Source organism: Rhynchophorus ferrugineus, unplaced genomic scaffold (assembly GCF_030347505.1).
Source record: "Rhynchophorus ferrugineus isolate W39M unplaced genomic scaffold, kcgeb_rfMv2 rfM1, whole genome shotgun sequence".
In the NCBI taxonomy this organism is placed as follows: domain Eukaryota; kingdom Metazoa; phylum Arthropoda; class Insecta; order Coleoptera; family Curculionidae; genus Rhynchophorus; species Rhynchophorus ferrugineus.
Genome location: NW_027472580.1, coordinates 26,944,147 through 26,963,295, shown reverse-complemented (window position 1 = coordinate 26,963,295; position 19,149 = coordinate 26,944,147). Strand labels below are relative to the sequence as shown.

The 19,149-nt window shown below is 31.9% G+C and overlaps 1 protein-coding gene across 3 annotated transcripts in view; it reads left to right on the top strand.

Moving 5' to 3' along the window:
* Positions 1–19,149, top strand: part of LOC143206585 (putative G-protein coupled receptor CG31760) — a 337,104-nt gene that overhangs the window by 228,177 nt on the left and 89,778 nt on the right. The window lies entirely within an intron of this gene.

The following is a 19,149-nucleotide window of genomic DNA, read 5'->3' as shown; positions in this document are numbered from 1 at the left end:
ATAATTTCCTCCAACTTCAATATATATATACCGGCGAACCTCCAATTTATACATCAATGCTGTGATTTTTTTTGGAAAGCCCTGTAAAATACTTCTGTATTAGAAAAACCCAAGTCGAACTCTTCCGAGTATAGGTCCATCAGTCCAATTAGTTGACAGTTTAACTTGGCTAAAAAGCTTTATTATACGCTAAAAACAGCTTCACTGGGGCGCATCACATAATCCTTAATGAACAATTCGGTTTCCGTGCCAAAAATTCAAGCTTCATCAAGCTGCTCCCACTCATATAAGCTCGCAAAACTGGAGTCATCTTTCTCCAATCCTTCGACCAAGTGTGGCACAATGCTTTAATCTTCAGAGCAAAACAGTTTTACCTGCCGGATGTCTTAATTTCCCTAATCCACTTATACTTGGAAGATACAGAATCTATTCACGTAAAGATTGGCGAGACAGTTTTCTCTCGGAAACAAATATCTGTAGGACTCCCACAAAGTGCTCTACTAGCCCCAGCTCTGCTCAACCTGTAAATGACTGATTTGCCACTCCCCAAGCAATCAAACACAGCATTTTATGCACGCGACACAACTTTCTTCACCATATAAACGTTACAGGTTACAACCAAGCGATTGCGTGGTATAAATTCTGGCGACTGCAGATTAACCCGAGCAAAACTCAAACTATACTGTTCCATCGCCAGAAGGAGCCAGTGCCTACGGTCTCCAAATTGAAAAAATCCTTATACCCTTGCTCCAGAAGGTATTATACCTCGGTCTTCTAATTCTCCGTGCAGCCAGAAATGGATTCAGCATGCTATTTGCAAAGAAAATGGCGTATACAACCTACTATTCCCTCTCCTCTGCTGAAAAAGTAAACTTCCAATCCGCCAGAAAGCGACTCTGTATAAAATGCTGGTCGGCCCAATCTACCTCTACGGAGCAGATCCAAGTGTTCCAATCCAAAAAAATCATGGTTCATACCCGGGCCATGTGAGATTTTCTCTTAACGCCTTGCAACATGGATATAGGTTGATCAAATTACTACCCCTCAATAAACCTTGGTAGTTAAACCACATACAGGAATCCCAGTCGTATCCTAGGGTCTTTGTCGCCCGCAAAACCTAATTTTCCTAAACGCGAAGCGACATCAGCAAAAGGCCATTTGGCCCTGGTTGATCATTCTAGAAAAAAAGAATCTTCACTGTAGTTATCACGTTATTTTCGGTTAATAAAAATCCCTTTATATTGTAGACCCAAACCAAGTTTCGTCCATAATAATCAATAATAAATAAAAAAATATATAAATATAATAATAATAATAAATTATAAACAACAATTTTAAAGTGATTCTCAAACGTATTTTTGTTCTACTGTTAATAAACACATCACATATATACACATATTCTGGTAAGATCTTTAGAGTCGATTAAGTGACGGCATATGATGAGTGAGATCACAGATGAGCACATTCTGGTCACACAAATTTTGCGATCAGGCAGGGTACCATCAGCACAGAGGAGAGTGATAACTTTTCCTAAACTATAAAAAGGAGACAGTAGTCTATAGACCAATATCAATCGTAGTTGTGTAATATATCAGATGTTGAAAGTATGCAGTTACCATTTTTATTAATTTTCACTCTCTTCTCGACTGGCTGGCGCTCACTTTGGGTAAATTTGGAAGCTGAATATGGACTCAAAAAGAGGTTTTCAGATAGTTTCTAAGTTTTTGTTGTGTTTTTGTAGCAAAAGGCCTTTAACAGAACAGGCAAAAATCAATTCTCATGTGAACGATGACTAATACTTATTTAAAAATGATTTTCTATATTCAAGAGAATAACCGACTGATTGTAAAGAGTATTATCTTAAACCAAGATTAACCCATAGATTGTTACTCCTTCTGCAAAATTTAATAGATGTTTTCGATAGTTACGTTATGTTTTGTCCAGTTGGAACCAAACTAAGAAACATGGATTTTTGTAAATATCACAATATTTCAATTCCATTGTATATTATATAATGTTGCTAGAAATGTATTTAAAATGCTATAAAACTAATTTATCAACCCTAATAATCTATTTAGTTCTAACTTTAATATATTAAGACAAATTCAAAGCGTTGAAACGTTTAGTTGCGTTTGTCCATTCTTGTTCCTAGTTTTGTAGATATTACATAAAACTGAAGCTGTTTATTACAGATTGCACTAACCTTAAATTTTCTTATACATCACCATAATGCGACAGCATTTTATAAAGGAACAGTTTGTTGCATAATGACAATTTAGATCGGTATCTTCTTGTTACTAAAGTTAATGGAAATGTAAAAAGGGACTCCACGAGACCTAAAGGACAGAAATGGGAAGAAACTATTTTGTCTACAAAGGAATTCTAAGAAGAGGATACACTGGCTTAATTTGTCAATGTCCGGTGATTGAAGCTAATATAAATTGATGTCTACTAAAAAAGCTACATATTTTATAACAGCTGAAGTAGATAGGATTTTGATGAAATCATAAGAATTCCTCATTATATCACTTTCTTTCTAGTCCATTCAATTAACCTGAGTCAACTTACATACCTGGAAAAGAAACATATTATCAAGAGAAGAAAATAGATTGACGTTGTAAAGTCGCAATAGGTAGATTGGAGGAACCCAGGCCATAAGCTATTGCAATTAGCAAACTTTCATGCTTTAAAAAACACATATAGTCCGTGAATTGCAAGCGCTAAGTATCATAATACAATAAATATTTAAAATTAAGTACCAATTTTATAATGTTCTTTATGATGTCTAAGAAATATCTTTCATTTTTTAAAGAAAAATTCGAAAATTAACTGAAAAAAAATATCGATATGTCCGTGAAAAAATATCGGCCAAATATATTTATATATCGAAATTTTTTCGGCATCCCTACTCAGCAATACTCTGTGACTACTACAGTTTGAGGCCACGAGAAATATGGAGCTTTGGAAATTTGAGTAAAAAACAATAGAATTCAAAATATCATTAAAGTCAAACTGGCAGTTGAAGGTGGAATCGATACTATAATACACCAGACTTCAGGGTTTTATTAACATTAGAATAGAACACTTTTTTTAAACCTCTGTTTGATAAATTATTAAGGTGTGTACAATAATAATTCTGAACTAAATATTTAAAATATGGAATACAGGAATATTTACAATTCTTTGAATAGTTCAGTTAGTTTAGACATTTGTTCCTGAGAAGCTCAAAATGTTTCCTTTGTATTTTTTTATTAAATGTCCAAATTTTCACTAATATTTTAGAAATAAGGTTTGTTTCAATATACGTATTTATTTTATAAACTAAACTTTATAATAGCTAATGTTTCTAAATCATACGTATGTTAATATATGTGTTCATTATAATAACAAATATTGTAAACTTAACCTAATAACATTTATCAAAGACTAAATTTCATTTTATTATGATGTTTAATATGTTATTGACCTGGACATATTACTGCAACGTGGATAATGGATAATATTCGCAACACATAAAAAGTGCAAAAAGTCAGTACTAAAATTTAAAACAAACATAACGTTTAATCTTAGTAACACAAATATTATGTATGTTATAATTTATATAAATACCAATAATAGCGGATTAATATATTTTTCTATTAGTGTACGTTTATTTTGATAAAGTTAACAATTCCTTGAAGCTTTTAATCCATAGGATCAAAAAAACAAAACTTGAAAAACGTCATATCTTACACGTAAACCTAATAAAATGTGTAATAATTCACAGTAAATATATTATAACAGAGAAACGTGCGATTTTAACTAACCTAACTAAATAATTAAGAAGGTTTTTTAAAATTTGAATTCATCTATAACTAATTTAAGCTAGTGTCTTCAAATATATTTCCTTAATTCAATATTTCTATGGAGGTCGATCTGTTTAACACAAGAACTATCCAGGTAACTGGACAATGCTCTTCCAGCTGCGAGAGTTTCATGTTCGAAGCCATTAGGGCATTAAACTTAAATAAGCATAAAGACAAAAATCCTAGAAAGAAAACTATTCTAGTCACACCACCAACCAGGCTATGTAAGACCGGATGTCTTCTGGGATAGTCTCTTAGGCAGTCACTACCGAGAACCGTGGTTCGAAGACTACGTTGAGCAATATTTTTATACCACCAAAATCATAGCTATCAGAAAGGAAACATTAAATATAATGTTTAAAAAAGCATCGTATTTTGTAGAGATATACATAAGATTTACTTTGATTTGCCACTTCATACTTGTTAAAGAGTCAGTGTATTTTAAAAAATGGAAAAAACATGCAGAGATAAAATTCTTTATAAATAAATATATTTAAAGATTTCAACGTCTATAAATCAAATCCAAAAATCTATAAATCAGAATCTACTTGAAAAAATTGATTGGTCGAGAGGAATTTAATTGAGATATATTCACGAAGGCGCTTCATATATGGCAACAATGGCGCTTCTATAGAATATCAAAATATTTTTAAAATTGCCTGGAGCATCTAGAGAAATTCGTAAGCGTATTCAACATAACAAGTGAATTGAAAAGTCCCCGGTCTATCATAGTGAAACACATTTTTTTGATAAAATTAATTTCTTTTATACAACATAATTCCCTTCAAGATTGATACACTGATTATAGCGACCCTCCAAATTATACGATTTGTCATATTCTTCATTCGACAAAAATTTCTTCCCAGCAAGCATTCTTTTGAGATCTGAGAACAGGAAATAGTCGCTGGGGACCAGATCTAGAAAATACGGTGGACAAGGAAGTAATTCGAAGCCCAATTTATGGATTTTTGCCATCGTTTTCACTGACTTGTGACACGGTGCATTATCTTGGTGAAACGGCACATTCTTTTTCTTCCAATGCAGCCGTTTTCGTCGATTTCGACCTTCAAACTGTCCAATAACGCTGTGTAATATTCGCTGGCCATGGTCCTTCATTTTTCAAGGTATTTCAATGAAAATTATTCCATGTGCATCCTAAAATACACACGTCATAACCTTGTCAGCAGACTGTTACCTTTTCCCACGCTTTGTAGCGGGTTTGTCGTGGGCAGTCCACTCGGATGACCGTCGATTGGACTACGGAGTGAAATGATGAAACCATGTTTCATGCGTTGTCACATGTCGACGCAAAAACTCGAGTTTATTATGCTTGATCATATTCAAACACTGCTCCGAATCATCAACTCGTCGTTATTTTTGGTCAAAAGTGAGCTTGCGCGGCACCTACTTTGCACATAGCTTTCTCATAGCCAAATATTTGTGAATGATATGATACAATTTCATTCAATTTCAATTTATGGTCATTCAAAATCATTTTGTGGATTTTTTAAACATTTTCGTCGGTAACAAACCCTTTTGGGCGTCCACTGCGTTCACCGTCTTTGGTGTTCATTTCACCACGTCTAAACTTAGCATACCAATCCTTGTTGTTTGATTTTCCTGTTTTTGCTTCAACTGTATTTTTTCCCTTCAAAAAGCAATATTTTATCAACACGCCAAATTCTTTTTTATCCATTTTTTTCACAATAACTAAAGTTGCTTAACTCAAAATGTTATAATTCACAAACTAATGATCCGACAGCTGCCAAATTTTCACACGCATCTTTCGAGGGTTAGGGCTAACTAAAAAAACATATGTATTTAATTCTAATAGCGCCATCTATGTGTCAGACCGGGGACATTTCAGTTGACCTGTTAGTTTCTCCAAAATTCAATTTATGTATTGCAAAGGATTCCTTAATTACAGCCTTTGTCAATTCACTTGTTCGCATTTTCTCACCAGTGTATTATGGCATTGCTGTATTGTCCATAACAAAAACTGATGGCTCATTTCTCTTGCAGAATAGCACTAACACACCAAGAATAAAATCATTCTAATTTCCACCACGAAGAACAATATACCTGAAATGAATTATTACTACATTTTATGACTAATATGACCTAATCAAATGTTGTTATAACGTCATAACATTATAAGCTCTTTTCGTCAAGTTTTGTGATATTTTTATTATCATCTTGCCTTGAGTGACCAAATGTTCATTTTTTAAATATTCATCTGTATATACAAATTGAAGAAATTGAAGTTTTCCCTGATATTATCGTATAATTTTAAATATTTACAACATTTAAATTCCCAACAATGTACAAAAGGTACTTCTAAATCTCTCAAAGTGTTGCATATCTTTAACTTTCCTATAGATACTTGGCAGACTAACAGTTTTCTCTGAAATAATTTTATTAAATTATGTTTATATTGAAAAAACTCATTTTTAATACATTTCATAAATCTTATCTGTGATAAATCTAACATTAAGGTGATCTTAATTTTTTTCAGATTTTTTAGTCACAGTGTCACTCATTATTCAACATTCAATGCAGTTGTAACATGCTAAAAATATCTCCAATAAAAACCTCAGCAACAAGCAAAGCGCCAAAATAATGTTTTGCAATTTATAACGTGCAATCATTATCATTAATGTTTTGAAGATTTTTATAAACATTTGATTCGAATATATAAGACAGCATAGTGTCTATTTTAACTATAGTAAATTAAGATAGAAAATATTATATGATTTTGAAACCAATTTGCAAATTGCGATTGGCAGTACATTAAACATCTTGATGGCGTTAGTTCACTGTTGTATTGAATAGACGATGTATTCACATTAACGGTATTCATTAACACATTACTAAGTAATAACGCCACTAAATACCTTTTTGATTAAATACCAAACTTAATATCATCTTCAAGTCAGAAAAATAATAAGAAAAGATGGAAGCTTCAAAAATATTCTTGATATATATTTTCCACCATTTACGTCAGTCGAATTAATTTTGAGGTACGTTTGAGGGCAACAAGGTGAGTCTTCTTTTTTCTGTCTGATTATATACATATTCCATACATGATACAAAGGATTTACAGAGAGCTTGACGAAAAAAAAACCGTTTCTAGGAATCGATACGTCGAGAAAACTTCCCGCATAAAGCTATGGATTATGGTCGGTCGATGGTTCGTGCAAAGAACGATGAAATACGTATCGAAATATTCTTTTATTGGTGCGTATTTTGATTTGTATCAATAGGGAATATCTCATACATCCTATATTCGCCCCAGGGGGTCGAACGTTAAAGTCTGGCGAAATTTACATTTAAATGATTCAGAATTTGCTTAAACGAAAAGCGTCATGCGAGGTAAACTTCGTTTGTTAGTTTGTTAGTGGAGGAACAGGGTTTCGCAGGGCCGCATACTATATACATAAAAGCAGGATATTATGTATATTTAAATGAAGTGCAGCCTACGTCTAAATTTTTAAACTCAAAATATTATTTTAAGTAAGAAATTAATATTATAAAAGAATAAAATTAATTTTACTACAAAGGTCACTATTTTTATTTCGGGAATAAAAAAAACAAATAGTTAAGCTGCGAATATATTTTTATTGTTTTTTTAAGTACTCGCCAGGATGATCGATATACTTTTGCATACGCTTAAACCAATTTTCAATGCATTTATTCCATTCCGAAACACGATTTTTGAACAAAAAGAAATCATTGGATGACAAATCAGGGCTGTATGGTGGATGACTCCCATCAATTCGATCTTTTGAGTGCTCAAATAGTCTCTTGTTTGAGCCGATGTGTGAGAGTTCGCATTGTCATGATTAAGAACAATCCGGCGTCTCTTGTTTGTTTTCTTTATTTCACCGAAAACTTCTGGCAAATATATGTTTGTATACCAATCAGAATTTACTGTTCTACGATCCTCTAGAGGCGCTATTGCAATATAACCAGTTTTCCCGAAGAAACAGGCCACCATTTTCTTTGAAGTGTTCCATGCGCGAACAACTTTTGATGGATTTGGTTCATCTCGGAACACCCATACAGTCGACTGCCACTTACTTTCGGCCTCATACGAACATATCCATGATTCGTCATCTGTAACGTTTTTATAAATGTTTTTCGAAGCACCGCGTTTGAATTTTTTAAGCATTTCTTTGCACCAATCGCCACGAGCCTTTTTTTGAGCGATTGTCAAATTAAGTGAGATCCAACGCGAACATAACTCTCGCACAGCTAAACGTTCATATAAAATCGCATATACACTGGTGGAACTCAATCTCACAATAGGTCACATGACGATTTTGCTTAATCATTTCGCACACAGCATCGATGTTTTCTGGCACAACAGCCAATTTTGGACGACCTTTACGAAACTCGTCGGACAGCGAACTACGACCACGGTTGAATTCCCTAAACCGGCGGCACACGGTGGCTTTTGATGGAGCTTCATCACCAAAAGTCAAATTAAGTTGATTGATGCACTCTTGTTGTGATAATGCACGTCGAAAATCGTAAAAAATCATTGCAAGAAAATATTCACGATTCAGTTCCATTATTTTGCTAAGACGAAATTTTTAACTAAATATAAAATAAACTAATGGCATCCCTGCGACAAAATGTTCTGAGTACGTATATCGTCAAACATGTCAAACTTTACGATGGAATTGTCAGATGGACTCACATGACAACAGTGTTGCCAATTCCCGAAATATAAATAGTGACCCTCGTAATATGATTAATATATATGCAGAAGAACCTGTTCTGATCAAGAAAATTTTGCCTTTCTTTAAAGACATATATGCCAATGTTCCAAAACTACCACAAAAAGCATTATCAGCACCGTCTTTTGTTTCTGTAATTTGTATATGTTTCCTATATTAACGGTATATATTAGATATGTTGCGGCGCAGTTATAATTATTTACATATCATAATTATTTGTATAGAAGCATACCACGGAACACGGCAACCACATAGCTAACAAGAGACCTGTCACATCGGCTCCTTGTCAAGTGCTTCAGACTACGCAGGTACATGTTCCAGCTGTAAACGGCGGGTGAAAGGTATTGGAACTGATAAAAAACGTAGCTCTCACTAAACTAATAACAGAATTAGACAGAATTTAGAACAACAGAAAATTAAGAACAGTCAAGAAGTGTGGAGAATAAGAACGGTCAATTTTTAAGGTATGAAGAAAATCATCAAATATAGTCAAGTCAGAGAATGAAGCAAGAACAGTAAAATTCTTATCGTGTGTATAATATCTGGGTCTGGGTAATAATTGGGTCCGATTACGGAATCGCTATCCTAAACCAGATAGACAGTACGTCATTTCCATCCAATTAATAATTATTTTCAGCGTTACGTATCGATTTAACATATTTAAATATATATATTTTTATATTTTACGTATATATTATTAATATAAATAAAAAAGTCGTCAATGTGCATTAATTTATTCAAAGAAGAGATAAAATAAATTAGAATTTATTTGCAATATTGTTTTCTCCCTTTAACAGCTCAACAAGTTATTTGCACGTATTTTAATCATAATATATTGGTGATCAAGTATTAACGTAACCAAATGATCCAACTATCAGATTCGATGTTTTTAACATTTTTCTATATAAAATTAATATTTATAAGTTTAATGTATGTTCTCCATTTAGTATTATTGAGTCATTCGGTATATACAACCATTAGACATGGAACTCTTAAAATTACATTTTCAGCATTTTTTACTTTTGCTATTTGGTTTCAATAGACCTACAGCCAAAGCCCATGAAACACTTTTAGAAACACATAGTGATGCTAACTCGACGTGTCCCAATAGTAGGATATGGTTTCAACAATCTAAGAGCGGTAATTTTCATCTCAATGATAAAGAACGGCTGGAAGAACCAAAACAGTTTGAAGGCAATGAATTGCAAAACCTATTGGACTAGACGCCAATTGAAATTCTCAAAGAAGATTGAAACAGTTTAACACTTGATAAATAAACTATTTTCAGATGTTAACATGTCAGCAACATGAACAATCTACAAAAGTTTGTCTAAGAAAATGGTTGTCATACGAACTGCCAAGTTGTCAAGCAAAAAGGAAAAAATTGTGGAAAATGATTTAGAATATTTTGTTTGATACATATTGTATAGATTTTTCTGAAATAAAATTTCTTTCTTCTCTTTTTAAAGTAAAAAATGGTCGGAGTACAATTCAGCACTCAATAGTAATCAGGTCATAATTATTTTATATTTTAGAAGCAATATTGGATCGACTTCATGAAAATACCCTCTTGATTTAGACATTTTGATTCACAAAATACTTCTTTCATAGGTAAATGTTTATTAAATAATATATAAATTTACAACAAAAATCAACAACCAATCAAATTATTGTATGATTTAAAATCATATGTTACCAACCCTTTTCTCTCTCTATTTATTGTCAGCAGGGCATGCTAGATTGGCTTGGATTGTCAATTATTAAAGAATTTAGAAAATAGTCCAAGATAAAATTAATATGATATTTGCCAATGTTCGAGATACATATTTAGTTGGCGGCCAAAATATAATATCACAATATTTTTTAACAAATTTTATAAACAAAATTAAAATTTAAGTTAACTTCAAACATCTCAATACCTAACATGCTAAGATTGAAGTATATCATATGTATAAATCTATATCATGTTAACTAAATAGTAAAAAAAATAGCAGCAAAGTTAACTTTACCATAACAAAACTCACGTTAGTATGAACAACGGCTGTTTCAACTATCTTAGTTATTTTAATGAGTGTATATTTTCAACAAATTGCAATTGTGCTAGTTACAATAGGTAAGAATAAACAGTTGTCAAATTATTTTTTCATAAAATAACATTTAAATCTTAAAACAAATAAAACATACGCGTCGTTTTTAACTTTTCAGCAGTATGAGTTTAACATTTTTAACCATAAGCTCATAACGTTCTTCCTAATGTTTTGTTAGTTAGGCATGATAATATACTTGTATAATAATATATTTTATTTTTCATGTGGATTTGTAGCCTTTGGGATTTATATTTTCATTTTAGATTTATTAATTGTATAATACTGCAAAAATACACCTCAACACAAAAATACAAAACCTCAACTATAAGTTGAACATTTAATCTGGAATTATTTGTTAGGGTAAAAAACCTAATGATGGAGAAAATCATTGTGACATCATTTAGATTTGGATATAAAAAATATTTAATGATTATTTAGTTATGAAAAGTTATCAATCACTACACCACTTTAGTGCTACTTAGCTAACCTTAACTTCACCGAGATTCGTCTTATCCATGTTAGATCAGATAAAATTTGAAAAACTTAAAATTTTATACTGTCTCTATTTATTTATAGTACTTTATTTTATCATATTTTACAATGGTGGTTAAAGTGTTACAAAAAATCCGTTTAATTTTTTGTATTCAGCCGGTACAAATTAACAATAAAGCCGTTATATTTAAGGTTATATAACAAAAAAAATTCCACACAGTATTATTAAATAATACAATGGGCCGGCTTGGTTGGCGCAGTGGTAAAGGCGACAGGACTGTCCACCTACTATAGCGATAATCGAGAATTTATGTTTGTGATTTTTTAATATTTGTGAATATCCTAGGCAAGAGTGCAAAATCCGAAAAGGAAAAATGATCCCAAACACGTCAGTAACCAGGCTGGGTCACAACGGTCTGTCTTCTGTGATGATTTCTAAGTTGGTCACTCGCCAGTTGGTAAGGTTAATGCGAGGACCATGGTTCGGAGCCCACGTTAAACATTAGGTCCAGCCCAGATAAGCCTTCGTTGGTAAAAAAAAGACTTTAAAATTATTCATTATTATTCATTATCAATATATATGCGGTCTGGGATATTAAAATTGATAATTTCAATATATCCCCCGCATTTATATAATGTCAAAAATTATGGCGTTCATGATTATTTGTTTCTTCTGTACTTTAATAACAAAGTTTAACGTAAACTATGCTTCATAATTTTAATGAAATATCTAATAACTTTTTATAGCCTCAAAAGTTTAAACGAATTTTATACGATCATGTTAAATGTTTTATTAATAACTCGTACAGTAAACTTCATCATCACCGCCCTGTCCAACTTTAACGACATTTCGACCCAAAAAAAAATTGCCAACCGATAAACCAAATGACCCGTAATCCCCTGTCATTTTTCTTCCCGCGTCAACTTTCACAACACTATTGGGAATAATTGTTCCGCCTATAATCGTCCTCTAGCAACTCTTCCGAATTTCCTCGTACTTATCTTAATTAGAAAAGTCAAAAAGTCATTGTTGGCGCGCTATTAAGTCGAATAAAGTGTTGTTTAGGGTCCTATATTGGATTTAATTCGATTTAATTTAATCAGGACGAGGACAAGGGGTGAATCAAAGACGGCCAAGATGAAATTTCAAGATTTCGACATTGTCAGGACCAATTGTCAATCGAGTGGGCTGCCGTAATTTGATCTCTTAAGAAGGTTTTGGCGAGGTGGCTTGTAGAAGCCTGAAGAGCATTATTAATATTCATTAATAATACTAAGAGGGGATGATAACACTTATTATAATAAGGCTTGCTCGGGGCTAGAGTTTTTGCTATCGCATCGATCTCGATTGTTGACGGAATGGGTTAGACAAAGGCATTTAAATATAGGGTAGGCCATGTGTTTAGATCTAAAAAACATTTCTAAATAATTGTTACTTCAGTCCAGGAGTTGTCCAAACTTCGAGCTTCCATGACAAAAATCTGTTAAATAACTGATAGATATTGAAATATTGCCAACTGGCAAATATTGCATTTAAACATAATTTCAAACATTATAACGTTATAATGAAATCTATGAGGCTTTTGATCAAAAACAATAAACTGGTTTCGTGAACTATGAACTATATAAGAAAATTTATATAATTTATACAAATAATCTTCAGGCTTCGTTTTGTTTAAAATTATAATATTAGATATTCTAACAAATATGCAAATGCTTATTTAAAATCTATAATGGGTGAATGGTTAGTCAATAATTAATAATAGGTGTTTTGATTATTTTTTGTTTGTTTGAGACAGATTTATATTAGTTGTGAATTTACAGGTTTTAAATGTCTTAAAATTATTAAAATAAAAATATTATCACATTAGTATATTCACTAAATTCATATAAATTGTTGACTTTAGTACGGAGTTTTACAAAAAATATATAGAAATTCAAGTAACTTAATGATAATTAATACTAGGAATAAGGAATATAAAATAATAAAATAATAAAGACGGCTTTTTAAATTAAGGTTTCGTGGGTTACTGTTAACGTAACTCCAAAACACAAGTTTAAACATATCCATATCTTTTTTAACTTTCGAAAATCGTTGTGCAGGTAATTTGTTTTTAATATACCAGAATTTAAAAAACTCATGAGTTGCCAAATCAAGATTGTAAGACGTATAGCGAATCAGTTCGATATTTTGGACGGTAAAAAATTATATTAATTGATGTGTAATTTTGGGGATAGAGAATGATTTATCTCTTCTTGCAAGAAAATGATCGTATATTATTCAGAACTTACTTATTAAAAACTTATTGAATTTGATTCGTCTTCAGGCCAATATCCATTAGGTATTTATCCATGATTCATCACTTCTGTAGATATTATACACAGTTTATGACACACCTTGAACGTGTTTTTGTAACATTTGTTAGATAATATTTAATATTTATGTATTCTCCTACAATAGTCTGCACAATTATTTACATTATATAATGATAGAAATTTACTTCAGCAAGTGGTCTATTGTACAAACTGACTTTTACCTTGATGTCTGTATTACCTTGAAGAATCAGTTTTGTGAAAAAGTCGAGTTTCTTACCTGCTGCACACTGTAGTTTGCTGCCAAAGATTTGTTTAAATATAAATGTTATATATGTTATAATATGTTTAAGTATAAATGTTCATTCAATACTGTACAGCTGTGAATGTTCAGTGAGTTCAGTTAGAAATCCATTTTCTCCTTTCAAGTTGGCATTAGAATATTGTAGAAACATATACTGACTTTATGCATACTTGTACAACTAAGCCAGTCATATTATATCAAATATAATTTTCTATTTTATTTGGTAACTGAAAAGAGAACAAAATTATTAGGGGCCTATATACACAATAAACAAATAAATGAGGCCTAACGTCAAATACTATCAACAGGGTTATTTACCTCAATATTACGTTAATTACAATTTAGACCTAATTCAAGGTACTTAAAATAGTAAATACTTACATTAGAATGGCCTTATTATTATGAATAAGTTACCGATGTACAAACTGTACTGGCTGGTTTCCTCCTTGTAAGATTTACCTGCCTTGGAACGGAAGTACATAACATGTTACATTAAGTGGTACGTTAAGGCACCATACGAGGGAATATTTAATTATAACCCAAAACAATTATAATAAACGTATAAATAATGATAAATATATAGTAAATAATAGTACATAATAAATAATAATATATATTAACAATAAATAATACATGTACCCATAAAAATCGTCTAGTGCGACAAAAACGATTCGCGCGCAGATCTAGAGCGATTAGCGCGTCCTTTTTGTTTCAGATCGCTTAATTTTGAAGAAATAACTTTTATTCCGGATAAAGTACATACCATTGGTCGAAAAGTTTCATGTGAGTCGAGTCGCGTCTACATTTGTGAAAGATTACAAGCGATGGAAAAGGTCTAAAAGACGGCAAGATGGATGCTACATGAACTCAATGACAGACAATTGGAAAATCGAAAAATCATCTATCAAATGCTGCTTTAAAGGTATGAAAGGAAATAATTTATGGATCGAATAGCAACGGGTGCTAAAAATTTATTTATTTCCAAAATCTCAAGAGAAAGAAAATCGTGAAACACCTAGTGAAGCCAGTCCATTGATTGATTGTAAGGCCAAATCGCTTTGGTAGCAATATGCTCTATTTTTAGTGGGACCAAGTTGTTGTCACATATTACTACCGTATGTACTACGACATATGACCAAGTCAAACTGTGAATTAATTTTAAAAAATCCACAATACGCTCAAAGATGTCATTTAGCAAAACCAGTCAAAGAATTGTTGAAATCACTTGACTATATATATAATGTACTTTGACATAAATATAGTATATTTGCAATGAAATGTTAATATTCCGATATCATATAATCTCTAAACCTCTAATCACTCCTACGTCGATAACTTCGAAAGCTACACCAATTAAGATATTTCATCGGACGAGTAAATCGATCTCGTAATCTGTCGGTTTCGGTATTACGAAGCAAACTTGGATCATCAAGTTTCAATCCGTAAACCGAATTCCTTGGTTCGCCGCATTAAAATGTGCGTTTGGTTCGATTAGTTAATTAATTACTGTTTGTTATTGTTGTTTCTGCTGATACAGAGCCTACAGCTGTTATTCGTTACGTAGTTTGGTTATCGAACTCTCACTATATTATTACGATTGATGTCTAAATGGACACAATCGCGTTGTTTGCCTATATATTACTATTAATGAAATTATTGATGACAAAGAAATTAGATTAGTATTAGTAATAGTAGTAACCTAATTTCTAATATAAAATGAAGAAATAATATTAGTAGTAACATTTTGTAATACTCCTAAATAGTAGAATTGAGCTATCTCTGATAGCTATCGAATTAAAATAGTCAAAACAGTCTATAATCCTAAGATATTTAACTTTATTCAATGCCTTTTTCAATTCGTGAAATAAGACGAAGATGTACCAATTCAATTAGATTTGTCAAGCAAGTTTCAACGATATTATTTTGTTTATTAGTATTAAGTTCCTGAGATGGGTACTAAACTAAAAAAAACTGTTACTTTACTTAAAATCTGATTTATTCAAGAAAAGAAGAGGCGATTGGTTGAACGGCGATACAAAGATATAATAATTTTAATTGTTATGTTATTAAAACAGTGTAGAATTTTACCTTTTTGTGTGGCGGTTAAAATGGAGTGACAATACAACTAATTAATAAAAGGATAATATTATATTAAAAGTTATAGAAATTTACTTAAAGGTGTCACTTTATAAATCAAAAACCGTGTTTTATTATTTTTCATATTTGTATTTTTAACAGGTGTTCGGCATACCATAGTAAAACACATTTTTTGGCAAAATTAGTTTTTGTTTTATTCAACGTCCCTTGAAGGGTGCTGCACTGATTATAGCGATCCTCCAACTTTTCGATACCATTTTTGTAGTACGATTTGTCCTTTGCTTCAAAATAAGCCTCAGTTTTGCTAATCACCTCTTCATTCGACGAAAATTTCCCCCAGCGAACATTCTTTTGAGATCTGAGAACAGAAAATAGTCGATGGGAGTCCAGATATGGAGAATATGGTGGATGTGGAAGCAGTTCGAAGTCCAATTCATGGATTTTTGACATCGTTTTCACTGACTTGTGACAACGTGCATTATCTTGGTGAAGCAGCACTTTATTTTTCTTCAAATGCGGCCGTTTTTCGGCGATTTCATCTTTCAAACGGTTCAATAACGCTATGCAATAGTCGCTGTTGATGGTCCTTCCTTTTTAAAGGGAGTCAATAAAAACTATTCCTTGGGCATCGCAAAATACAGACGCCATAACCTTGCCAGACGACTGTTGCGTTTTTCCATGCTTTGAAGCGGGTTCGGATGACTGTCGATTGGACTTCCGAGTAAAATGATGGAGCCATGTTTCATCCATTGCCCCATATCGACGCAAAAAATTGGGTTTATTACGCATGATTATCTTCCAACACTGCTCCGAATCATCAACTCATCGTTGTTTTGGTCAAATGTGAGCTCGCGCGGCATCCACTTTGTACAGAGCTCTCATACCCAAATATTCGTGAATGATATGATGTATACGTTCAGTTGATATCTTTAAAGTGTCTGCTGTTTCACTCAAAAAAAAAAATTAAATTGAAATTACGGTCATTCAAAATCATTTTGTGAATTTTTTAACAATAACAACCATTTTTTTCACAATAACTAAAGTGGCTTCACTCAAAATACTACAATTCACAAACTAATGATCCGACAGCTGTCAAATTTATACACGCATCTTTTGAGGGGTAGTGCTAACTAAAAAACATATAGACTTAGATTCTAGTAACTCCATCTATGTGTCAGGCCGGGGACTTTTCAATTGACCTGTTATTGACCTGAGATTATGATCATATTAGTAATAAAATATAATAAAATAATGTAACATTAAATTACACCGATAATGATCAATAATCCACTATATAAAATATGCTGCAATAAATGTTACTGATTTTTATTTAGTTATTACAACGATTATTATGTACATATTTTATTTTAAAAGGTTTTTTTGCATTAAAGGACTAAGTTTGATTATTTTTTACATTTTAGTGAGTTTTTAGTAACAATTTTTTATTTTAAAAATGTTTTTTTTAATATTAAATATTTCATAAGAGCATACTTAAAATTTAAATTTGTCAATCGTTCTTTATTTAGAAGCAACATAAATTTGACCTTTCATGTCATTTCTATGAAATGAAAAATTTAATATTCATTAAAACTTTTAAAACTCGGGTTAAAGTTATTGAACCAGTCTTGAAGATGATCAACAAGGGCGACAAGACTGCAATGACAATAGAAATCTTAACAAAAATTCACAATATTGCTCGGGAAAATCCTCGATTGGCCGAAGGAGATTGAGTAGAATCTCTCATTAATTAATTCACTAGGGCGAGTACTACCACTACTACGGTAACGGAAAACTGTATACAAAATAGGCTCCGCATTAGCCGACAATAAAATCACAACACATTCGATCACGACTTAAAAACATGTAGTAATTTGAACCTAGTTTCCCGACTCCTAGGCGAGTTTCTTTAATCCATCAGCATTCCACAGCTAAAATCAGTGAATTAAAGCACGAATTATTTGAAAATTCACCTTGATTCCCTAATTTAGCTCCCTCTGAGCTCTGATCCAAATAATCTTGCTTCATGGAAAACAATTCCATGCAACACGAAAGTAATAACTCTAATAACAAGATTTCAAAAAACCACTACTTTGATATGACCCTTAAATTTAAAGATTGGTGAGGTAAGTGTATTAACAATGAAATAAAATTTTTCGAAATACAATTGCTTACTGATAACCCTAGTAACAAAACATTCATAATTAATAGATTCTGTTACTCTTTATTTACAAATCAACAACATTTTTAAAAATATTAACTTTATTTATTCTATAGTAAAATAAGAGAATAATAATAAAGAATAATTCAAACACATTACTGTTGTAACAAGATTTGATAAAATTATAAAATATTTATATTTACAGTACTTATCTAATGAGAGAATGAAATATAATTGCTCAGTAATTTGCCAAAATTTTCAGTCATTTTGATAGTCTTTGATACACGCTTCGCTCTAATTAAACAAAATCGAATGAAAATTTATGTAGGGTATAAAAACAACACTTTATTCCACTTAATGCCACAACAATGGATTTTCTGTGAGGGGAAAATCGAAAAAGTAAAGAGAATTTGGTAGAGACGGATATATAAAAAAATGACCTCCGTCGTTTTGGGACAGTGTTATATGTCAAAACAAATGACAATAGATTATACTTTGCTCAAGAAAATAAGGTAATTTATATTGCTATTAAGGGTGCAATTATTTAATATTCTATTAAACAATATTTGTAATTTAAAGTGTTCGGTTTAACTGATAAAAAGTATTTTGTAAAAAATATCAATTTATCTTCATATGGAAAAAAATATATATAGTATATATGACAAATTAATAATATAAATAATATCGCGTAACATATACACAATATGTATTTATTAATAAGGTACAGAGCCACCATTTACTTTTTTTAAATATTTTTTATCAACGAAGGTTTATCTGGACTGGGCCTACAGTTTAACGTGCGCTCCAGACCACGGTCCTCGGCATTCAGCCTACCGACTGGCGAATGACCAACTTAGAAATCATCTCCAAAGACATCCGGTCTTACCCAACCCGGTTACCGTCGTGCCTGGGATCATATTCCCTATCGGATTTTGCACTCTTGCGTAGGACAATCACAACTAAAAAAATAATCACAAACATTTACGGTCATGCCCTAGCAGGATTCGAATTATCGCAACAGTAGGTGGAGCGTCGCCTTTACCCCTTTACCACTGCGCCAACCAAGCCGGCGCCATTTGCTTTTAAAATAGCTACAATTCTTCGAGGAAGA